This window comes from Triturus cristatus, chromosome 6 (genome assembly GCF_964204655.1).
Source record: "Triturus cristatus chromosome 6, aTriCri1.1, whole genome shotgun sequence".
Classification (NCBI taxonomy): Eukaryota; Metazoa; Chordata; class Amphibia; order Caudata; family Salamandridae; genus Triturus; species Triturus cristatus.
The window spans coordinates 1,686,893,176-1,686,918,512 of record NC_140589.1 but is presented as its reverse complement, the minus strand read 5'-3'; the positions used below and the strand labels follow the sequence as shown (position 1 = coordinate 1,686,918,512).

Here is a 25,337-nt window from a genome sequence, read left to right as displayed (position 1 = left end):
TGCTAGAACTCAAACAAACAGCAGCTGTTTTGAAGCACTCGTGCTTGTGCTGGCATCCGCCTTGCAGGAGCGAGCAGCGGCGGCGCAAGAGCCATATGTTTTCAATTGGCACCCTCTCCGCTGCTCGCTCCCGCAAGGTGGATACCAGCACAAGCACGAGTGTGCTTGAAAAGGAGCAGACCGATTTCAAAAGGTCAACTCCTACAGCAGCGTATGCGCGCTACCTAGGCGAGACCTAAACATCGGGACTGTGCTGGACCAGACAAGGTCCTCCCTCTAATCCAGGATCAACAAGGTCACATCGGACTTGACCCTTCTCCGAGCCGACCATCACAAGCTGTCGGAAAAAGTTCACCTGCAAGATCAATCACTGACGGAGCTAAAACCCATCACCCAGAGCCACACTGCGGCACTACAAGACATCTTCGACCGAATGCACGCACTAAAGGACCGGGTCGAGGATGCGGAGGGGCGCTCCCACCGCAACAATGTCCGTGTCGTTGGGCTCCCAGAAGGAGAGGAAGGGCGGCACCCTGAACAATATATCGAACGCTGGCTCCAAGAGATATTGCCCCTGAGAACACTGTCAGTACACTTTGCTGTTGAGCGGGCACATCGAGTGCCGGCCCATAAACCACCCCCAGGGGCCCGGCTATGTCTGTTCCTATTCAAGCTCCTAAACTATCGGGATAGGGACGCAGTCCTACATGAAAAACAAAAGATTACGGACCTCAAAGTCGGAGGCAGCCCCATTATGGTGTTTCTGGATTACACAGCCCAAGTGCAGAGGCGCAGAAGTACTTACACGGCTGTGAAACGACAACTCCGCGAACTAGAAATCGCTTACTCCCTCCTGTTCCCTGCTGAGCTGAGAGTAGTGGTGAAGGGTGTGGTCCGCTTCTTCGAATCGCCTGCGGAAGTATTGGACTGGCTGGAGGAGTCTGGACTGTGGAAAGACCCTCGATCCTTGGATGCGGAATCCGCCAAAGTTGCAAGTCGGCGGATTCGTTGGCGAGGGAGGCGTGGAAAGCTGGAACGAGCGAAACCAACAGCACCTAGTCCAGAACAGCCGTAAGGAGCTACACGATGCACTAGAGGTCGTTGCAGTACTTGCTACCACAATGTACCGGGAGCGCCAGACGATGTGCTCCTGAGTCAACCACGACCAGCGGTTCTTGGACCCCCAGGCCTGAGGACCTAGATGACACGCACCTGGCGACAGTCACTCCACAGACTGCTGAAGACCTCATTTGAAGGACCGCTGCTGTCGTGAACTGAGCCAGGTGTGTTTCACACAAGTAGAGGCTTACTTGAATTGTTTCCTGTGATGGTGTTCACCGATTGATGTTGTATGCGCTGCAGACATTTTAGATACAAACGCATACATTTTACACGTGACACCCGCGCATAGCTGATGCACGTAGCCACTGCAGTATGTCACTCTGCGCTAGCTGGATGGGTGGGTGACCACACTAGGCGCCGATACAGCAATACTGGCCAATTCAATGGGGGCGGGGCGGCACCAAAATAGGACACACACACGACATGAGTCCAGATGCGCTCGGACGCAGTCACCACACACCCTGACAGGTCAATGTCCTCTAGCTGTCTATGCCCCCACGGACTCGCATTACACGTAGGAGCCGACGCACTCACACTGAGACATTGACCAACATTTACCCATGAGGTGGATTGTATGCATCTCAGCTCACGCATGATGCATGGGTACATTACTCATCCCCCATACGCGAATACCTAAGGCCAATGACGCACGGGCTCAGGAAACACAAGCTACGCACACCGACTTGGGTGGCGACATGCGGATATATAGGGAACATGCGCATGAAAGACCACCACCACCACCACCACCACCACCACCCCCCCCCCCCCCCTTCCCCCCCCCCCCCTCCCGGTTGGCATTGCCCTGCTACAAAAGACACACACTGAACTGGAGAAGCTGCGCAGGCGATGGAGAGGCCAGGTTTTTGCCACGACGTACTCTGCCCATGCGTGTGGCAAGCTGATTTGGGTAAGGGCAGTCATTCAGTTTGTGATAGAGGAAGCCATCACGGACGCTGATGCCAGATGCACATTTGTCAGAGGACGCCTTAATGGGCAGCCAATGTTATTGGGCTCCATATATGCCCCCAATGTGGATCAGGCATCTTTCCTTGTGCTCCTCTCAGAGAGGTTGGCTCCGTGGGCTGGGCTCCCCTGGCTGATGGGAGGGGATTTTAATTCAGTGCTTAACATTGACCTAGACAGGTCGTTTCTGCCTTTTAACAAAACTCCAGCCGCATCCAGCGCGCAAGCTCTCGCGGATTGTCTTGCGCACTGGACACTGGTGGACCTCTGGGCACCCTCAACCCCGTTGTGCGAGTCTACTCTCACTATTCAGTGGTAAATGGACTGTATGAGCGTCTCGACAGGCTGGTGGGCTCACCCTCACTACTCCAGTTAATTAAAAAAAAAATGACTACCTAGGTCGGACCCACTCCGATCATAACCTGCTGTGGCTGCAGCTCTGGTGGGAGGCTGACCGTTCCCCAATACTGACGTGGCGCCTCCAGACTAGTGTGCTGGAGGGCCCGGAGTTCTGCTCCTCGCTATAGACAGCCACTCTCGCATATTTATAGCTCAACGAGGACACGGCGAGTAGCATAGCAATAGAATGGGAAGCCTTTAAAACAACGGTCAGGGGAGCCACATGGAATATCCGCAAACACCTATCCGCCTTCCTCAAGAAAATATGATCTCAACTGTTACAACAAAAGCAAGAAGGTGAGGGACATGGTACAGACCCGCGACGCCTAGAGCAGTTGCGAGCTGAACATGCTGATTTGTTAGAGCACCTGAAATGCCACAACTATACCGCACACACAGCTCGCACACATGCCTTGACCGATCGGGCTGGCCGGCTGCTCGCCTGGCTGATCAAACAGGAGTACACCCGAGCTCCAATTGGGGCCATACGCACAGACACAGGGCATATGTTGTATACCCAACATGAAATGCACTAAGCGATGACAGAGCACTCCACCACTTAAGAGGAGTGAAAGCTTCCGCCCACAATGCGAGAAGCGTATCTGGTATCCCTGCTAAAGCCAGACTAGGAACCCACGGAGCTTAGTTCCTATAGGCCTCTCGCCCTGCTCAAAATGGACTACAAAATTCTGGCAAAAGTGCTAGTGGATCGACTGGTGCCAGTAGTCTCCACGCTGGTGCGCGCTGATCAAAATGGTTTTGTACCATTCCGGAGCACTTCCCTTAATTTGCGGGGCTTTTTTAGGGTGGCGACAGATGCTATGCAGGATTGGCCAGGGGCAGGCTGCCTCATCCTAGACCTGGAAAAGGCCTTTGATTCCTTAGAGTGGGACTACCTAGCAGCGATGCTGCTGAAATATGACCTAGGCCCAAGATTCTTACAGCTCGTCAACTTGATTTACATTGATCCCTCCATCAGGGTTCGAATGGGACCTTACCTGTCGGATGCCATTCTGGTGCGAAGAGGAACTAGGCAGGAGTGCCCCTTATCCCCTCTCCTATTTGCGCTCGCAATAGAGCCACTGGCAGAAGCGCTACTCGCTACATTCGGAGACGATATACCCCCAGGAGATGCCGTGCATCAGGTATCTCTGTATGCTGACTATCTCTTAGTCTATATAAGAGATATTGAGTGCATCCCCGGCCAGATGACGTGCCTGTTGCAGGACCTAGCCACCATCTCTGGGCTCCGGATCAACGTCAAAGTCCTGCATATATGCATTTAGTGAAGGATGTTGTGACCCAGGGTACACTATTAATGGTAGAGCGGTGCAGTGGAGAGAGGGCACCTTTCACTACCTTGGCATCTGGGTCTATCGTCAACCACCAGATCTATTTGATGGGAACCTAGGAAGGGCCCTAACAGCCATCCGATCACAAATGCGATTCTGGGGTACACTTCCACTTACCGTTCTGGGAAGAGTGGCGCTAGCCAAAATGGTAATCCTCTTGCGACTTCTGTACTATTTTGCAAACCTACCTCTGTATATTCCTGCCTCCTTCTTTACTACACTGGTGAGGCAGGTTAGGGACTTCATATGGGGTGCGGCGCAACACAGAATACAGCTACAAAAGCTTCACTTACCAACAGACCAGGGGTGTTAGTTGCACCCTGTTTCGAACACTACTACGTAGCTGCTCAGCTGCAATGGGTAGCCCGGTGGTTGGCCTGCAAATACGGCAACTACACAGCCTCTCTACTCGCTGAGTCCGATCGTTGGGCTCTTTCACCCTGGCATGAAAGCAAAGACACCCAGGTTATTGTTGCTTGCTGTGGCGTACAAATGTTTCCGCAGAGGTTTATACATCACCTGACCGTGACTCCCTATGTGCCGGCAATACCATTTAGAAGGGGCCCCTAGTGGCCAAGTAGTGCTGACAGCGCAAGCAATTGAGGGGTGGCAGGAGAAGGCATCCATATCCTTGGGGACCTCTATCGAGAAGGGGTACTTATACCGTACACATCCCTAGTAGAAGAGGAGGGGTACCCGCCGGGGCAGTTTCTCGTACACCGCTCCCTGATGGCCACACTAGCGTCCAAATGGGGAGACCTAGCTACGGAACCACAGACACAAACTTGTCATAAAATATTTACATGTCATGGGGAGTGGTAGGCATCTCATATGCAACAAATGGGAAATGGACTTAGGACGTCCACTCACTGAAGAGGAGTGGGCCCTGATGCTGGCAAGCCCTACTCGCATCCCAGAAATATGCGGTTCAGGCAAATTAAACTGTATATAATACACCGGGCCTACCTTACACCTGCCAACATTAATCGATATTTCAATAGAACGGATGCAGCGTGTCCCAGATGTGCTGCGGTGGGAACTAACATAATACACATGTTGTGGAGTTGCACCCGGATCACTGTGTATTGGAACGCAGTAGCCCAACTGTTACACGCCTGCACAGGGCACAAACTCCCCTTTGAATGGCCGGTATACCTTCTGCACAAATTCAGGAGAACGGCGGCCACCAAAGTGAAATCCAGGTTCTTAGATCTAAGAATAGTGGTGGCCAAGGGACTGCTTACAAAAAGATGGAAAGCAGCAGATCCGCCGCATGCGCAGGCATGGCGCCACTCAATGCTTGCTTGGGCTAAGGCGGAACACCTTGCCATAAGACGTGAGGAAACACTGGGTCTGAGACAGACCCCATTGCAACACACTGGAATGCCTCTCAAACAAAGTTACAGCAACCCACAAGCGGGGACACTGAGGGCTTCACGGTCTGAGCGACGCACGGGTAACTGGCATATACAGCAATGCCACACGAGTTTATTCCATCTTACCATACTAGCGAATATATGTTCGTCAGGATGCATTCCGGCTAATGTGACACATTTGTGAGGCAGTGGGAAATGCATTAACAAGGCAACATCACACAAATGTATGCAAGGGAGTGGAGAAGGGCTTTGGGAGGGTCAATGTTGTTTATGGTTTACCTTTTTTACCGTTTGTAATACCTGTTGAACTTGCACGAACTCTGCCACAAGTTGTAGATGGCTGTATCTATGCTTGCACGCACCGAGTTGTGCATGTTGCATAATGTGAAACAATGATTAACGGTTACGCAAATAACTGTTCTTAACTTTGTAGTTGATGCTAAGGCAACCTTACCACCAGTCACAGAGACTAAGTGAATAATGTTCGCGACAGTATTGCACAAATGTTTTGCTAAACTGTACACCTGATTTGCACTGTATATGTAATCAATGAGGCTTTGTGTATGTATGTGACTCCAGATAAAAATGTGCAAACTCAATTAGATTTTATTTAAAAAAAAAAAAAAAAAAAAAGACCAAAATACGGGAGTGGAGGAAATGGGTGGGGACTGTCACATAGAAAATTAGCATAAATAGGGTGTTTACGGCTTAATAAACCATGCTTAAAAAAATATGCATGTTACAGGGAGAGTATTTGTCAAACACTGAGAGCTCCCGTGGCTACTTTTAATAAAAAGGCCCAGAGGCACCATGATTATATACCATACAGGAGGTGCAGTAGACATTGCTACGTTGTGGGGTTAAATGGTTTATTGGGCGTGAGAACTTTATCATATGTGCCCCTTCTTGGCATCCCTCAGACACCTTAGGTCTGCTGTGCTAAAGAGAGTGGTGCCAAAGAACACCTAAACTTCATCCAAAGTATTCCAACCTCCCCACTGCACCAAACGGCTCACTCCTGCACACAAATCCGCTGTCAATCCAGTTGATAAGATCAAATGATTCACCATTTTAAGCAGTCTGGATTCTGCTCAGAAAGAAAACAAAACAAAAAAGAGACACAAACATGTGGGTCTACAGGGCAGGGCTGACTTTAGGCGTGGGCAAACTGGAGCCAGGCCCAGAGAGGCTTACTTCAGATGGGTGTACTGAGCTTACCTACCAAATTGCTTTTTTAATCATTTTTGGAGCGGCCCAAGTGTTGTGACACACATGATTTCCACGAACACAGAGAACATGCTTGCCACTGTGAGAATGCAAAATCTGAGACCCGAGGGCCCAGGCCCTGTTCATTTTTCCTGACTGGTTTTGACTTGAAGGCAGTGCTTTTTACTATTCTTAATGTATATGATTAAGATTTTTACCCACCTAGATGAGCTACATTTACATCTTTTTGGAACATGGGGTTCCAGCAAGATATTCAGTAGATTCTAGCTATGTGCATGCTGTGCCATGTTAAGCAGGTAGCTGAGGGGTTGGCCCAAACCAGTGCAGAGCCCACACTCCCTGAATTGTTCACGGCATTCAGCATTTTGGCTCTCTGCTTAAGCCGCAGCACCTGCGTTACTCTGAAAAAGTATTGACAGCTAGGGAACTCGATCACTGTACCACCTAAAGTAATCACCCATACAGAAATCGATTGCCCACCTCAAACAACCATTTACCGGATGGTCATATAGTAGACATTTTAGAACACAAAAGATTAGAGGCAATTGTAAGTTACAAAGTTTGTAACCTCGAGCATTTTTTGCTGAAATATGCAATAAGTCGATTTATTCTTGCAATTTCTTATTACTTCTTTTTCTTTCTTCTCAACAATAGAAAAACACGCAGCCAAAGCGTTTCGCCCAACACCTGGGCTTATTTAGGGCAATGTGATTCTACTAACTATAGTTATACATTTGAAGAACGGTTGCATCTCACCGAGGATTGGAAATTGTGTATTACGCTATTCGCACGCCCTTAGGGGGTCACAAGATATCAACAACAAATAAATAGTACTACAATTGTGATGTCTTCACAAAGTTCTTTGTCCCATAATGTTACAGTGAATTTAAAATGGATATGCCGTGCTCAGCAACTAGATCGAACCAGCCACGTCCGTGTTTCCAATTTGCCTCACTTCCAGTTTGAGGCAAAGGCTGGCCTTGCTACAAAGTGGCGGCCACCTGCAGGATATGATGGCCTCCGTAATAGTCCTATTCAGTATTCCTCCCTGGGTTTTGACTGGAAATTTCTGGTCCTCTCTGTGCTGGGAAAGTGTGCGCGAACATATGCTGTTGGCAAAGAAGGAAGGGAAAGCGTTTGCACACAGTTCCCTTTACAGGGATTCCACAGTGCAGCGCCAAGGGTGACGTCATGCGTCACATTTTAAAGCAGTGGCTGCTCACTGGCAAATGGGCATGAGTGTTCATGTGCACGCTCACGTGACTGTTTGGGCTTGATAGTGTTTGGGTGCACACTCATGTGACAGTTTTACCCCAAACCGGACAGGCCCCAAGTGAGTATGGTACTCTTCTCAGATCTGGAGACATTCCGGTAGTCAGAAGGGAAAAAATCTTAAGTGCCGATACTCAGTACTTGTGATTACTGGCCCATTTAAAGCACTGAGACACATGAAACATTTGCTACGCCTCTGGGTCTGCTGCTTCCCCTCAGTTTGTTCTGTTGCCATAACTCAGTCGAGATCCAACCTGCATTAGGAAATTCACTTCCCACACTACTATTTACTTGCCAGTCCATCTTTGACCCCTCTTCTTTTTTTACCACACTTTTATAACACTACTCTATTGTTTTCTGGCTCTTATCCTGCACTCTAACGCTATCTAGTATTGAATTATTATCCCCTTTGACCACTATTTTGCCTTAAATATGGTCCCTGTGTTTCTTTAATTTTTCCCATAATAAATAGTTCTCCATATGTTTACTTTCTGAACATTATCGCAGAATCCATTTGGTATCTGCCAATTTTGTGCATCCCGTCATTCAAAACTGTGTGCCAATCTGAAGACTATTCAAGAAAATGTGTCCATTATTTTGACCCACACTGTAGCCACTTTTTCTTCTAACACTTTGGCCACTGCCATCTATTTTGACAATTTGCCTTTATCTATTGCTTTTTGTCACTGGAAATGGACGGATGTCAAGCCCATTTTTCTGACTGCATGCACCATGACCTAGCTCATTTCCCAGTATCCCTATGTGGGATAGTTTAGAGCAAGCTCAATGCATCCTTGAATCCTCTTTACTTTCACTTTTTCTTTAGGCTTTCTATTGACCGTAAACTTCTCTGTACATATACAAACTGTCCAATTATATGATCTCTGGTCTATTCTGTACAATATCCCTGGCCCACACACTTTCCCTCTGTTTCTTCATGTCTGTGAGTCAATAAATATTCTGTCTCCCATCAACCCAGCCTAATACATTAATAGCTAGTAGTATATTTTGGGGGAAATTCTTTGAAAAGTCCATCTAAATATCGACAGTCATAGAACAAAATACATTCCTTTCTGGTTATTAACCTAAGATCTGTCCTGTTTGCTGCTAACTGACATTTCAGATGCTTTTGATATGGTCCCCCCCATTATACAGTGCTACAGACTTACCAACATGAGTCCAAGGGTCTGTTCTCAACCGGATCACCTACTACCTCTAGCTCATTGTTGGGACAGGAATGTCCACTGTGTTCCACCCCTTCCCGAAGTGCCTGGCTGCTTGTGAAACTATTAGCTTGACCTTTTGTTTGGAGGTGGTATCACACTAATCTAGCAAATGCGCAGGGGTTTAGGCCTGTCCCTTGTAATGTAATGTGAGATCCAGAACTTGTTTTGTGACCTGAAGGCACCTACCAAGAGTGCTCACATAGTGGGCAGAAAAGGACTGGCCATGCCTTGGGTAGTCTCATAAAGAAGTGGTGGCAGTGTACCAAGTTTTTGTGAATCATTAGTGTGACCAGACCTTTTTCTCTGTGTCAAGGAGAGGATGGTCCAAGGCCCTCTCATCTAAAGTTCTGTTATGTGAACCCCAGACGCATGTGCTGACATTCTTTGTGTATGTTGAGTGCATTTATGTGCCCTCACAGGTTGTCATCATGCTGGCTCTCTCTCTGAGTAACCCCACTTTACAGATGTGCAGAGAGACATGGCCGAAAGCCCACCCCAATTAATTGTGAATTAGTGACGCCTGAGTTCTGGGTGCCACTTGTACCTTCTGCAGAACTGTCTCTGAAACTTTGTTTTTCATGCGTCGTTGAATGCCAAATGTGCCTAAACCTAAGATGTACACCGGGCAGTTTTACACAAGGGGGTGTGTACGGCACCTAGTGTATTTCCTCAGCCTCAAGTGGGTCAGTGCTTTCATTCTGAGCGGGCAGATTGCTGCACACACTCAAAATCCAGCTCGTAGGGCTCTCGCCACTCAAGTCTAGGAGACCAAAAAAAACTTGCTATTAAATAAAACCATCTTATCTGGTGCAAGAGTAGATTTTTCATGTGATGCCCAGAAATAAACAGCGTAAAACCCTTTGGAAGTGTAACTCTATTCAGTAAACATAACCACTTCTGTTGTAATTGGGGCTGAGTCTAACTAACGCTAAACGATTAAGTAACGTATCGGCATTACTTCTGATGAAACAGTCATGAAACAGTCATTCCTATGTATTTACAAGCATTGTCCTCAAAGGTGCTACAGGAGGTGCAAAGATCTGCTTAAAACGTGGCAAAGCATAGACCATTCGCATGAGCACGCGGTGTTGCCAAGCGTGAAAATAGCTGTATTTCTGCATGCCTTCTTTCCATTCCCAATCCTTTTTTATTTTTATATATTTTTTTTTGTTCTTTTTACTTTCACTATATAATCTGTCATCTGCAACATGTGACTATGTGCTGGACGACACCTGTTTTTAGTATTGTTTGTAATTCCAAGTGATTGTCAATTCTTATTATTGTTGTGGAAATTGAGTTCCAGGGCTCGGCCGTTTGGATGGAATATAAGCTTCTGTCATTTCAACAGTTTTTAGGTCTCACGCCTAGCGTTGCAGTGCGTAGAATTGCTCGTGCAGCGAGATTAATGTAGGGGGTTCTGAAAGCTGACCACACGCTCGTGTGTGTGCGCTTTTGTTTTCATCCGCTGCTATTGGCTTTTGCGTGCGTCTTTGTAAATAAGGCAGTACGCCATTGGTGAAAGGCGTGTGCATGTCCCAGCTTCTTTAGAAATGTAACAGCCCAGTTCCCTGTGGTGTCTGTTACGCGAGCAGCGGCATCTGAGACCTAATACTAAACATGTGTTTCTAATTAGCGCGCGTTCGCTTTGCTGGCGCTCGCCCCCGCCCCTCTGTGTAACTTTCAGCGCGCCGTACAACATTAAAACGGCGCCTCTGCCTCATCTTGTAACGTCCGTCTACATCTTATGTATAATAATTTTTATAAAACACGTTATATTCAGGAATACCAACCTATGTGATTACGCTGATTTGAAAAAAAAAGAAATGTCAAGTCTTGGATTCTGCACATCCCAAATATGTTTGAAACCCTGTCTTCAGTTTTTGGGTGTGCTCCCTGTCCTTTCTATGGGCCTTCGCAATCACCTCGTTCTATTAAGAAACAGCAATCCAAAACAGTACTGGGAGGTGAGGAATCAAGACGGAACTTACAGAAGAGAAGCAAAACGTTTAAGATTTTTCTTCACTCTGTGTTCCTGTTGACTTAACTGTTGCTGCGAGGCAGGGTCTCTGTGGCAGCATGCATTTGCACGAATAGGGAAATAAAATATTTTCAATTAAGGAATAATTATATCCACCCTGTTTAAATGGCATTTTGCAGATAAAGCCCTATTTTTCCAGCCGATCACTTGTGGACATGAATACGATCTGGAAAATAGTGATGGAGAGCCGCGCATCAGGCTAGGATACATGTGTAATTCCGATGGCCTTTTCACTGCATCGAGCCTTTTTTCCACACATCCATCCCAGTTGGCTGCACCAATGGGTTGGTCTCCTTTCAACGCTGCTCCTCTCCGGGCAGTCCAGCTCCTGGTTTACAGCGGAGCAGCCTTGACGAAAGGAGACCGACCCATAGGTGCAGCTAACTCTGATAGGTGTGCGAACTGACTCGAGTAGAATCTGCCTTTATGTTCACCTGCCCTCCATCCTGTTGTGTGCCTGTGGGCCTTCAGAGGCAGTGAAAAGGCCATCGCAATTACAAATGTATCCTAGCCTGTTCAGGAGTTTGCCCAGCAAACAGTGCAGTTTGCCCGTGCGTGAGGTCGCCGTCAGTGAGACGTCCTCGGCTGCCCTTTGTTGTACTTGGTGCGGGTTTCCACTTTTATTGGCGAGGAGTAGACGTATCGGGCAGTGTTCAAGGATGCGGCACATGCTCCAGATCTCTAGATCTCACACATTTTCCAGTGATTGGAGCAGGGTTCTGGACTGGAATCGTAGAAGGGAACTGGCACTGTTGCACTTGTTAGTTCGACTGTGAACCATTGTAAAACGACCCTTACTCCATGTGGCTGCGAAGGACAATTTTGTAAATACACGTAACACTATGCCCTCCGCCCCCCGTAACTATAACAATTTATAGAACCATTTGTAACGTCTATTCGGGAGTTCCACTGGGGTTGAAAGGTTGATTTAAGTGTGAACGTACTGCTATATGCCTGACTACTTATTTACGGAAAGGTCCAGGGACAACGTTAACGTAGTGGCAAATCTACTTTTCTCCCACCGGTGTTGGCAGGTGCCGCTGCTCTCGCTGGTCCCTTTAAGAGGGTGGCTAATCATGGACCGATGTGCACAGTGAGGACTGCCTCGCTCTTGGCGGTCTGCTGGTGCTGCCTGGGCCTGTCACTGCTCACTGGCAAGGCAGCGGAAACAGCGACCTCGAAGCTGGGGACCGAGGGACTGGCAGAGGCGGAGGCGAGGGAAGGCTCAGGCCCGGGAGATGACAGGTCCCCAGTGCCTGGTAAGAGGAACCTGTTTGGTTATGTATGTGTCTGGTGACAGGCTGGGAGAAAAGCAGCAGACACAGCTCTATCTAGGCTGAGCACCTGGGGAAGCTGGACAGGAACAGTCGAACCTGTGGGTTGTAAAGAAGTACAGCGTATGAGGCCGGAGAGTCGTATCAGGGCTGTGAACCCTGTCATCCTCATATCAGATTATGGGGTCCTGACGTACCAAAAATGTACAGCTTGACTCGCTCAAACCAAAATCTGGCACCCGTTCCCTGAGCTGGCAGAGTGAAACTCAGCAGATCAGGCACGCTGCCCATAGTCCCTACTAGAACCGGAGACACGAACACCACACAGCCGCGCGTCAGCCTGCCCTACACAGGCACCCATCAAACAGAATATTGCACTGTGGGAGCCTCGTACCAGGACCAGTCACCCTGGCCCCATACAGAGCGAGTCGGCTTCACTCAACCATACCAGGGACAGGCACTGTACCTAGAGCATGGCATCTTGGTGCCAGAGCCCTGCCCTTTGACACTTCATAACAGAGTCTGGCCCAACATTCTCAGAGTCTACACCCTCAGTTGCCAGCGCCTGCCTCACTCTGACTGCCCATAGCAGTTTAAGGCTTTCTAGCCTCTTCTTCCTAAGAACCTTAACAACCCTTACCAGCAGTTTAGTGCATCTTCCTCACTCTCTAACGTCCCCATATGATCAGGCCCAAGGATTTCCACAAACCATAAAAATGTAAGGTGAACGCCCTTATACAAGAGAGAGCACCATGAAGTCCCCAATACCAGGAAAGATACTAGGAGTCCGTCATCCCATACCACAATCAAGCAACCTGCTACCACTGTCCCTCCTTTCTTACATTTCATCAGTATGTAAAATTATAGATTGTTGAAATAAGCCTCACTGTCCTTCATGACCATGTAATAAAAGGCATGGAGACAATGGTTCAGGTTTACACTTCCTCCTCCCTTCTATGACCTTTTGTTCCACAGTGCAGGCCCCTTCCTTGTCTTATTACACATCCATGGCGTTCTCATACAAGTTATTCATCCGTGAGTGTCCTCATTGAAATGAGTCGAAGCAGCTCACTGTGTTTGTAGACTACACCAGCCACAGGAAGTTTACCGCCCCCTAACTTTATAAACTGTACCAGCCCCCTCTGCATTCCAGAATCAATGTCAGAGTTTGTTGTGGGATCTTTAATGAGTAAACAAGGTGACCTAGGCTGTAAACTCAACATGCCTGATGGTGCTCAACTACAAAAAACCCATGATATCTGACCAGGCTGGGTGTCCAAACTCGCGAAGAAGAACAGCCTTTCACGGCATATGACCTGAAGCTCTGTGATGACCTCTCTTAGCACCTTAGACTTGTTTCTGGAGATGAATTCCAGGAAAGGTCTGCCAATTCACCTCTTCACAACCTTCCTGTTATTCTAAACTGGATACATTCTCTCTGCAGCCTCACCCCTCTGATGTTATGTTTCTTCTTTATTTGTCCATATATATATCATGTGTTCCCTTTGTAAACATACCTGTGTGTTGGTTACATGTCCTGTTGCTATATGTAGCACTCTACAGCCCACTGGGGCTTGGTTTACCATTGGAAAGTGAACATTGCAGCTGCTTTAGATGTTGCAACAAGTATGTACAGACACTAATGAGAATTGGTGTCATGTCCGTTTTAGATCTGACCTCCTCCTGCTTATAAGATATTAATCAGAAAAGTACTTTTCTCTCTTAATCCTGTGCATGGATCTTTGACCCTTTTGAAGTTGCTCACCTGTTTGTGATACTCCCTTGCAGTGTTCAGGGGGCACTTTTCGTACGTGCATTATGTCCTCTGAGAACACTGGTACCTGGCAAGTCCATTTCTCATTGTGAGAGACAAAAAGGTCTCTCTTTTTTTTAATGATTGAGCCTGGGCAGCGCTTGCGCTGCAATGCATGCTGTATTCGAGTATGGACTTGGAGACCCGCCCACTCTCCGCCCATATTTATCATTGGCATGTGTCATTATCCTTCGTAAATACTGTTTTTTGATTCGTTAATAGGCTTGTTAGTCCCTCCTTAGTACCGCCTTGGCTTAATTTGTAACCTCCTATGAGGACTGGCCCTTTTACTTCGGGTGTTACACGGTACGTCTTATTTCGTCTGTAAGCTCTATTTTCTTGTCCTTATAAAGGATCACTTTCTGCTCTCTTTTTCCTTTTTTATACAGAATCTACGGTTCTCGAGATTTTTTGTGAGTTTCATTGTAAATGACAATGCTTTTATTTATGTGTGAATTATCAAAACAGATAAATAAAAAGCATTGTCATTTACTATGTCAATAGCTTTAACTCTTGCAAATACTTGTTGAAGGGAGGCACTGTCACAAGTGACCACCGTGCATTGTTTGGCAATAGATGTGAAGTAGTTCTGCTGAAGAAAGTGTTGCATTTGCAAGGGCTGTTCATTCAGTAATGCATGTTGCTTTTAATCTGATGCGTCTAACCACAGTGTAAGGCAATGATGCCTGGGGAGGTTAAGGAGTTGCCTGGCGGCCACAGTCCGAGTCCTCGGTATTTATTACTGTACTAGGAGTGGCTCATGTTTGTCTGGATAAATCTTTGTTCGAGTCTGAGAGATTACCTGACCCACATGAGCTTCACGTCCGTTTCAGATGTTAAGAAAGTAGGTTCCCAGACCTTTTACGGTAACCCAGGGATTCCAGCTGAATCATTATTGGAATCGGGGTACTCCCACGAGTCCTTACTGGAAGCCGGGGACCACAGCCTAAGCATTGTCGATTTCAATTTCTAAACAATATCCAAAAAGTACAGAAAAGAGCATTCATCAAACAAATACACAAATGATGACATTTTATTTAGTTTGCAAACACATATATAAATCAACATTTTCATTTTCATAGATGATTGGAGCTTTTCTAAATTAAATTGAGGCCACTCATCGTCCATACATATTCTGTTTGCACCTGCACTGCTACCACAAATCAATCGGATGATACTAATTAGTTTTAGCCTCCAGTTTCAAAATACTTCACACTTACAGTACGTTTTAAAAAATTTCAATTGTACATTTAGCTTCTTTATTTATATACACTTTATGAATCGGTTAATATTATTTCATTTTCTAAGTCTTCGTGGAACCCCTGAGGAAGCTTTGCGGACCCCCAGGGGTTCCTGGACCACAGTTTGGAAACCACTGCAGTATACACTGTTTGGGGTGACAACCCCAGTGGACTGATACTTTTGCTTTCATACATTATAAATGTATTTAGAAGCCTTGTACGCTTCTAGATCACTGAAGTCTTTTATTGCAGAACTATTGCTCTTATATGGATTTTTACAAAAGCATGAGTTTCTTCAGAAGTGTTGCAACCTTACTTTTGTCAAGTCTTTAAAAAGCTGCCTATGTCTAGCTGCACAAGGTTTTTGTTACTAGATAAATGAATGTGTGGTATTTTGGAGGGGAAGAACGGATGCTAGAGGGGGGAACAGTGAGTGTGTGTGTTTGTGCTCTCCTTCAAAGCTGCAAAAGTAGAATATGGGTATAAAGGGATGTGCTATGGAAATGTAAGTATGGAGATTCTTGATCTTAGCAGGTAGCCAAAGGCTGGGAATGCTGTTGTAGCTGGCGTGGTGCTGTAAACTGGATGTTTAGTTTATCTAAGCATCTTCATTTGTCTTGGGTCATTATAATGGCAACGAGACCCCAGTTGTGCCTATCAAATCTCATCTGTCAATGTGGGTGATTCTTGCAACTCCTTTTTGTGTACTCTGATTCCTCTTGTTTGTGAGCTATTGTTTGTCTTTTACTCCTGCAGTGATTTGGTGTTGGGTGCAAATGTCTTCGGTTAAGGACACTTTACTGTGTTTACAAGGTCGAGGCTTGTGGCACTGCCAAGATACAGGGGTGGGCTACGTGGCATATGCATCTCTGCCTTGCACATGTGTAGAAACGTGTGCATTCAAGTATGTTGAGGAAATCGGGTGGCGCAGTCTGGTAGTGGCTTGCTGTTTTGTTGTAAAGATAAGGCTGCGAGGGTCTTACTGCACTCATGATTTTAGCATCAGACAAAGTTGTATGTAACATACATGCTTCAGATGTGATTGTGAACCTGTGATTGTGAACCTGTGTAATACTGGGACCAGGAGTAGGCACATTTGTGCAACATGTTTACAGTGATCTTCATGAGTCCGAAATCAAAGTATTGTGACACAGTGGAGGAAAAAAACTAGTAACGGGAAGGGAACAATTGTTCATAGTGAGGATAAAAGGTATAAATAGGTGGAGTTCTCAGACACAAGCAGGTAGATCAGCGTTTTTTGTGGTGTTTTTTTGTGTGTGAATTGATCCACTCAAAACTGTTGTCATTTCTGTCAGACTGTTACCATGGACAGAGAAGGGCTCGATGGGCAAAAGCACCAAGGTGAGAAGGTGGGGAACTCTGGTGCAGATTGAGTTAAGGGGTTGAGTAGTTACCAGATTGTGCTTGAGGCTTGGGTGTGAGTGCTTACAAATTTGTGTCTGGGGCTGCATATTTGATGTAGTGGTTGAACACTGGAGATCACTTTGGACTTCTGTTTATGATGTGTGTGTTTTCATACAGTGAAGAAGATGCAAGTCTAGAGCAAGATCAAAGGCCCCGCCGTCATAGTAGTTGTCAAAACGGAAGCACAAGAAAAGACTCCACAACTCTACGCAACATTACTCTTCTACAAGTAAGTCTCTGTGACCCGCTGCCTCTGCGGAAGCATCCAGGTCAGAGCTGGTACGAGTGGCGGACACCCCGAAGGATCGGTTGCCTGAGGCCCTGGTCCAGTCCATTTTACCCATACTTCCTGGCTCCTGGAACAGGCCTGGCACTGTTTCTGAATGCCATGTTTGGTGTATTTCTACGATCCATGGCCCCTGTAGAGCACCTGCCAGCCCCACCGGTCTAATGGGATATGCTTCTGGAGCACTCTCAATGCCGTATCATACAGTTTGCTCCCTTCCTTCCTTTGACGCCGGCTACCTGGGCCCCACCTCTGCCCAAGATGCTGGTTCCAACTGCACATTTAGTGCTATGCCCGATGCCTCCTCCACTTACTATTTCTTATGGATCTTCTCCTTCGGTGCCAGACACGCTTACCTCTGTGATGCCACAAACGGCCCCATCAGATCCACAGTCTATGGCACCAGCACCCCTACCTACATCTGTCTCCACAGCCTGCTAGACCAGATACCCTACACAGTTCGTGTTGGGAGGCTGTACACCTCATAGAGGAGGGGAGATTCTATTTTGTAGACTCTGATATTTCACAACCACCCTCGTCAGGACACAGATGATGACGAGCAGTCCTTGACCCCAGATATTGCAGGTCTAAAAGATGCTAATAGCCTGGATACCTCTCTGTAATGGGAGTTGTACTCCTCAACTGTGTTGCCTCTGCCTGAAGAACAACCTATTACTCTGTTATAAAGAAGGCAGCAGAAATGTTGGACCTCCACCCCCCATCTACTGAAACTAAGGCGAACTTTCTCACAGACGTTCTTCATGCTACATCACATCCTACATAGAGCCCCTGCTTTCCTTTAATGAGGCCCCTCCACAACCTATTCTCACTGTGTGGGAAAAACCTAAATTCTCCATGGTGGTTAACAGAGATGTAGAATGGCAATACAGACTAGCCCTGGGCGATCCAACCTTAATGTCATCTCACCCATACTCAAAAAAGCTTGTGGTTCAAGCATCTTGCTTGTCAAAGTTATCACCAGGGGTGTTACCTACCACCCCTTTGAAACGCCAGCAACTGTCCAGGTGAATCTTCCTACTCATGCTGTATTTCCATGCATGCTCGATAATCATTTTTCCCTAAGGTGTCCCAGGTTTCTTCCAACTCATCCTTTAACCTGTGAAGCTCTTTCCAAATCGCAATAGTGTGCCTGTCTATGTCCTCGATCTGTTGTTTCAGGCGGGTAATCGTGTGCCCTAGTGATCTCAGCACCCCACACGGGATTGTGCTCAGAGGTTCCATGTATAAGGTAAAGAGATTTGGGGAAATTAATGAATCTTTAAAGGAGCATTAGTCGCCTGTTAAATCATTGGCATGAAAATATTATAAGCCATGATGTTTTTGGGATTGAGACATCAAAGTAGCTTGAGAGGACAGACTATTTTTTGACCAGCAAGGAGTTTTGATGTGTTTATCTGATTCTTGAGGCAACTGGTTTTCCGAATGACCTTACTAATTCACTAATCGGAGCGGAGTAATCAATTGTGTCATGTAGAATTATGAGAAATGGCTTCAGCACCAGGATACTCTTGCTGGTGATAGTGCATTTTATAAATACACATATCCATATAACCAATGAGCACAGTATAAAAGAAAAACAAATGTTATGGGAAATGTGAGAGACAACCTCTTGACAAAATCAGAGGCATGTCAGAGGTGTGTGTATCGGGGAGACAACCTAGTGGAAAAATGAGAAACCGATTATGGGTGTACATGTCTGGGAAACGTACATGTTCGGTAGACATTCTTGAGGAAAGAAAACAAATCTGGGGGAGCATGGTATTGGGTGTAACTGAGAAATGTGTGGATTGATGGTTAAGGGTATGTGATGTATATTGTGGCGAAGTGTAATGATGTGTTGATTGAATGAGCAGAGTGAACTGATTGAGATTTTCTAAAATTGTTTTATTACAGTGAGGTTATGTGTTGTAGCTGTGATATTCTGTCTATTGATGCTTATATTAACCCCTTGCATTCATGCTTGTTTGAGAATGGTGTGATCTGAAGTGTACTGTTGCTAAGGCTTTTCTGGCCGGGACAGTTGGCAAAGCCAATGAAAACCTGTGCTGATAACTGTGTGTGTTTCTGTTCAAGGTGGGGCTTTATAGTACCTTTAACTTATGAAGCTGCTAAATGGTGTACTACTAGAAGTAGTACCTCCGTTTTTAATAGAGACTACAGAGAATCTGCAGTGTTACTACCATGTGCAGCTTATTTTTTGAATACCACACCCACCTCAAAAGAAAGCCAGCCTATGTACCATTCATAGAATGGGAAGCTGGGCCACTACTTTGTAATTTGTGAGTCTACTTAGGAAAGGTTTGTTTTTCTATTAATTGCACTTTTATTTAGGCTGTCTGTGGATGCCACTTCATGTCCTGTAGTCAAACGTTCTACAACATCACTTCCTGTGAAGTCGTCAGATATGGTAATTATTTCTCACTCCTAAGAATTTTGGCAGTTTGGAAGATATCCACCACTGACTGGGATATTAATTATAACATCCTAGTTGAGTTCTATCGGATTGATTGGTGGGCACACACACTGAGTTTTTGCGGGGAAGGCATCAAACCAATCACTGTGTGTAAGCTGTAAAGTACCAGAATGCTTTGCTTTGTCAGCTATTAATGCAAGTAAAAACAAAAGTGCAAGCAGGGATGGTGCTACGCATTGGCGGTGCGAGTAGCTGCCCTGGGCTCGTGCCAGCTCACCACCTTTGGGCCCTGAAGGTCTCTATTTGCACAGGTACTGTGCCCCTCCTAATCTGTCTCTCACACATCAATGCAGAGGGCATGGTAGGCTTTCAGAGAAGGCTGAGATACCTATTGAAGGGGGCATCGCTTCGCCTGTCAACCTCATATCTATAATCCAGTGATGTGAGTTCCAGGAGAAGTCCCACCTACCCGGAGCTTCACAGCTATGGTCCAGCACCATGAGGCCCAAGGAAATGGTTTCTCCCCTTCTCCCCAAGGCCTCATAGCCATGGGCCAACACTGGGAGGACCAATGGAGGGCCCCCTCTCCTCTGGGCCTTGCTGAACTCAGTGGTGCAGGAGATGGAGCCCTTCTCAGGGGTGTAGCTATCCATTTTGCTGCAGGTGCAGTGGCACTGGGGCCCAAGGGTGTTTGGTGCCTGATAAGCCCAAATTATCACAGTATTTTAGTATCCAGAAAGTGAAGTGTGGGCCAGTTTAACTTGCTTGTACCAGAGCCAATGGTGCCTTTTCAATGCGACTCCCCTCTCTCCCATGGGCCTCCCAGACACGATCCAGCACTGCAAGATCATGTATTCCCTGAGACATGGCTTCCCCCTCGCCTGGGTTTCAATTTACCTTGCTTGCACCAAGGTCCATGGTGCCTTTGCTACACCAGTAGCCCCTTTCCCCAAAGTCAAGCAACCATAAACTAGTGCTGTGAGGCCCAGAAGAAGTCTCTCTTCCACGAAGCCTGTCAACCGTGCTTCTAAATTGTGAGGTCCAGGCTCTCTCCCCTGGGCCTCACAGTGCTGAAATACGGCTGGAGGCCCAGAGAACAGAGACACTCTCAGAGGCATACTTATTAGTAGTGCTGCAGGTTATAGTGACACTGGAGCAGAGGGGTGTAAGGTGTTCAGTCACCTAAATTACGGTTATGTTTTATTGCCCAGTCATGTCAAAGAGCTATTAACTCACTTGAATGTATAAGGGAGTTACAGCAAGATGCAGAAAGATCCCACCCAGGACATCATTAAGTTTATCTCTGGTTTGATGCAGGAGGGACTCACTGAGGGATATCTCGGTGAGCATGAATATGACTTTTTGTAGAAAAAAAAGGCACCAGAATACCCTCCCTAAAGTACACAAAAACCTTGAGCAAACACCAGGGAGACCTATAGTCTCAGGCTGTGGCTCAATTCTGGAACCCCTTTGTTAATATATTGACATTTTTCTGAAACCTTGGTTATTGGAAACCAGGTCATACATTAGAGGCACGGTGGATGTAATCCAAATGGTGGAAAATCAACCTTTGAAACCCTCAACTCAGCTTCTGGTGACCCTAGATGTGGCTTCGCTGTACACCAGCATTGCTCAAGACCAGGCACTTGAGGTTGTACAGGAAGCCCGTAACGAGAGAGCAAACCCCATATGGGCATCTACTTACTTTATAGTGGAACTGCTAAAGATTGGCATGCGCAAAAACTACTTTGTATTTCAAATTGAGTTCTTCCTCTAGACCAAAGGGCTAGCTATGGGGCTGGGTTCACTTCAGATCTGTCGAATCTATACATGGACAAGTATGAGGATGTCCACATATATAACCTATTCAATCCCTCTTTGGATAACATCTCAATGTGGAAGTGGTATATTGATGATGTGCGTATTATTTGGACTGGCAGTGAATTGAGCCTCAACAATCTTTTCACTTGCCTCAATGGGAGATTACCAGACCTACAGTTCACAATGGCACATAACAAGGAGGAGATCTGTTTCCTTGACCTTACTCTTAAAGTAGAAGACATGAGACTATACACCACACTTTACAGAAAAAACAGTGACCTCAACACACTTCTCGGGTATAGCGGCCACCATCCTAGGAACTTATTATTATTATTATTATTTTATTTTGTAGAGCGCGTAGTCACCCGGAGGTATCCCAGCGCTAAAAGATCCTATCTCCTAAGTTCAGTGGGAAAAGGGAGAGAAAGAGAGAGAGGGAAGAGGAGGGGGGCACAGAGGATCAGGGTTAAGGACAAGCATGATTCACTGAGGGAAGAGGTGAGTTTTGAGCCGTTTCCTGAAGCGGAGATATTGTGGTTCGAGTCGCAGGACGCGGGGGAGTGAGTTCCAGAGTCGTGCAGTGTGGACTGAGAAACGTCTTCCTCCTGACCGGGCTTTCTTGAATCTGGGGGTAGCGATGAAGTTTTCCGTGTCCGAGCGGAGGGGTCTTGAGGATTTGTAGGATGTGATGAGTTTCTTAAGAACAGGGGGGCCTTGATTTTGTAGTAGTTTGTGAGCTAGACACAGGGCCTTGAATTTGACCCGCTCTCTTATGGGAAGCCAGTGGAGGAGTTTTAGGGCCGGTTTGGCCGGCGCTCTGGCAGGGGTCTTTGTGAGAATACGGGCCGCGGTGTTCTGAATTCTCTGAAGTTTGTTCAGCGTCGCTTCAGGGGCGCCCAGGTAGATCACATTGCTATAATCAAGCCTCGAGAGTACTAGGCCTTGAATTAGCAACTTTTGGGAGTTGGTGGGCAGGAGGGGCAGGACTTTCCTTAACTATTTCAAGAGCCCGAAACAAGTCCCGGCTACTTTCTTTGCCTGCACGGTAAACGAGAGGTCGGTGTCGAGCCACACACCCAGACTTTTTACTTCTTCTTTGGGTTCAGGGGGAGGGCCCAAACAGGCTGGCCAGATGTTCGGGGAGAGTATGGGTCCTTTCGGGCCGAGGAGCAGAACCTCCGTTTTCGATCCATTTAATTTTAGGGCTGAGGTGTTCATCCAGCGATGGACCTGCGCAAGGCAGTTAAATAAGTCTGCTGGTTGTTGTCTGGGGTGAGATAGTGAAACAACTAATTGTGTGTCGTCGGCGTAACTGACGACGCTCACTCCGAATGGGATGATGACCTCCTCCAATGTGGACATATAGATATTAAATAATGTGGGGCTCAGGGAGGAGCCCTGAGGCACGCCACATTGGAGGGGAATTTCGGAGGAGCGGGCGTTATTCTCCCAGATCTGATAGGTCCGTTGAGCCAGAAAGGATGAAAGCCAGGCTAGAGCAGAGCCCTCTACACCAGCTCCCTTGAGTCTTTTGATGAGAAGTTGGTGGTTGACGGTATCGAAGGCCGCACTTAGGTCGAGGAGGATCACTGCCACTGATCCTCCTTCGTCCAATAGCGCTCTGGCCTCCTCTACCGCTGCCAGTAGGGCGATGTCCGTGCCCTGCCCTGGACGAAAGCCCGTCTGGGAACTTTTTAGTATGTTATTGACCTCCAGGAACTGGGAGAGTTTTTTATTAACCAGTTTTTCAGCAATCTTGCTGATTCCCGGAAGTAGGGAAATGGGCCTATAGTTAGCCAGGTTTTCGGGATCGAGGGAGGGTTTCTTTAACAGAGCTTTCACGACTGCCGCCTTCCAGCTCGGGGGTACAACTCCCTGTTGGAGTGAGGTGTTGATCAGATGGGTCACGGGGGGAATAATCATGGGGGCTACCTCCTTAAGGAAGCGGGGCGGAATCCCTGGGAGAGCCGCTTTTTATGGATTTTAACGTGTTTCCCACTTCTTCGGTCGTAACTTGACCCCAAGAGGAGAGACAACTAGGTGTTGGGGGGAGCCGGAGATCGTTTTCCTCGCACAAAATCGCGGGGGGAATTGAATCGAGAATTTTTGGGATTTTGTCATGAAAAAAATCCGCCAATTGTTGGCATTTTATCTGGTCCGCTTTGGGGTCTGTGGAGTGTCTCGGTCCAGGTACTGGGGTTTTCAGAAGATCTTTTAGGATGGCGTAGGATTCCTTGCTGGAGTATACTGCTTTCTCTATTCTTTCCTGGAAGAAAGCGCTTTTAGTTTTTCGGATGGCAATTTTGTAATTTAAGAGAGAGGTAGAATAAACATCTTTGTTTATTTCCGATTTGTCTTTCCTCCAGGAGCGTTCCGTTCTCTTGCACTCTTGGCGCAGGGCTTTAAGCTCTGGAGTATACCAAAGGGCCGAGGCTACTCTTTTAGAATGTTTGAAGGAGGAAGTTTTGGGGATGAGTGCATCTAGAGAGGAGGTGATCCATTCATTAAACTGCTTATAGGCTGTGGCAGGGTCGGTGGAGAGCTCAGGGGTGGACTCTGCAAGGGCGGCGGCCCATTCCTCAGGTGCGAGTTTGTGCCACCGTCTGTCAGTGATCTGAATTTTAGTGGTTTGGGGGTTGGTGGTGGGTATTTCCCAGGAGATGGGGACAAGAAAGTGGTCCGTCCATGGAAGGACCAAGGGTGGCCTGGTGGTGATGGTTGCCACATTAGTGAGGACGGGATCCAGTAGGTGTCCCTTCTCATGGGTGGGCTCATTGTTAACCAGTCGGATATTGAGTGACAATAGGTCTTGAAGGAGGTCGGCGGCTATCCGGTCCGTGGGGTCTTTGAAGTGTAAGTTCAGGTCGCCTAAGACGAGGAAGTTGGAGGCGGAAGATGCTAATTGTGAGACTGATTCAGTGACCGCATTAAGGAATTTCCCAGGGGTACCCGGGGGGCGGTAGATCAATAGCCCTGACAGGGAGTGAGCTGGGGAGGATTGAATGGAGAATTGGCAGCTTTCGCAGTCCTCGATATGGGCGTTAGAAGTTCTACAAATAAGTTGCTCCTTGAAGATTATGGCTACCCCCCCTCCCCTCCCTTTGGGTCTGTGTAAAGCTTGACAGAGGTACCCTGGGGGCAGGGCCATGACAATGTCCGAGTCGGCGCTGTCTGATAGCCACGTTTCCGTGAGAAAGAGCAGATCAAAGTCATGATCTTGAATTAACAGATTTGTTTCGAGCGCATGTTTTGGAAGGGAGCGGCAATTAAGAAGTCCAATCTTGAGTCCGGGTTTTGTTGAGCTAATGAGAGTCGGAGTGCAGCGCATACAGTTAAAGAAGGGTTTACCTTCGGTGTGCGTGTGGTAGCAGGCCAAGATTTCCTTCGGTTGGAATGCGCGGAGCATGTCTCCAGTATACACCACGCGATCAAAAGGGATATCCGACAGAGTCTCTGGGCCTGGGTCCGTCTGGGCCCGGACGGGCCCAGACGGGCTTGCCTTTGGCGTGGCTTTGGCGCGCTGACGGCGCGCCCGCTGCGCCCGTCCGCTGCGCGTACGCGGGACGCACATGTTTTATGTAGGTGAAGGGGGCGTGGCCTCGAGCGAGTGGGCGTGGCCAAAGACCGGCTCACAGGCTGCTGGCGCTGACGCCGATGATTAGGGCGTTCCCTCAGCAGCTTAGCTCTGCTGCGTGGGTGAGTGATGAAACGATCGTGGTCTCCCTGAGAACAATCAGGTGAGAGAATGGGTAGCAGTGCAAAATAGTACAAACAAGTTTTTTTTAAAAGCAGAGATTCAGAGTGATTAAAAGTAGCGCTCCCGGCTGTGCCTCAGGAGAAGGTTCTTGCGGGATAGCCTACCATATGAGAACTTCCTGAGATGCTGCAGGAATTGCTGTCATAGGATTGATTTCTTTAAGGAAACTGACTCGCTGATAACCAGACTTGGGGAGAGAGAGAGGCTACCCCAAGGGCTTGTTACACAGAGGGAGAAAGGGGGCATGGGACTGTCCACATGACACACTTTTGGAGGTGCGGGAGAGGGCAAACACAGCTAAGAACAGATTG

General features: G+C 47.3%; 1 protein-coding gene across 5 annotated transcripts in view; it reads left to right on the top strand.

Moving 5' to 3' along the window:
• Positions 1-25,337, top strand: part of ANGEL2 (angel homolog 2) — a 402,703-nt gene that overhangs the window by 56,793 nt on the left and 320,573 nt on the right. Inside the window, exon 2 of one of the 5 annotated variants that reach the window (XM_085612889.1) lies at positions 16,846-16,957. The exons of the other annotated variants lie outside the window; for them this stretch is intronic. The gene's annotated coding sequence lies outside the window, so the exon portion shown is untranslated. The remainder of the gene's footprint in view (positions 1-16,845; positions 16,958-25,337) is intronic. 5 annotated transcript variants of the gene reach the window in all.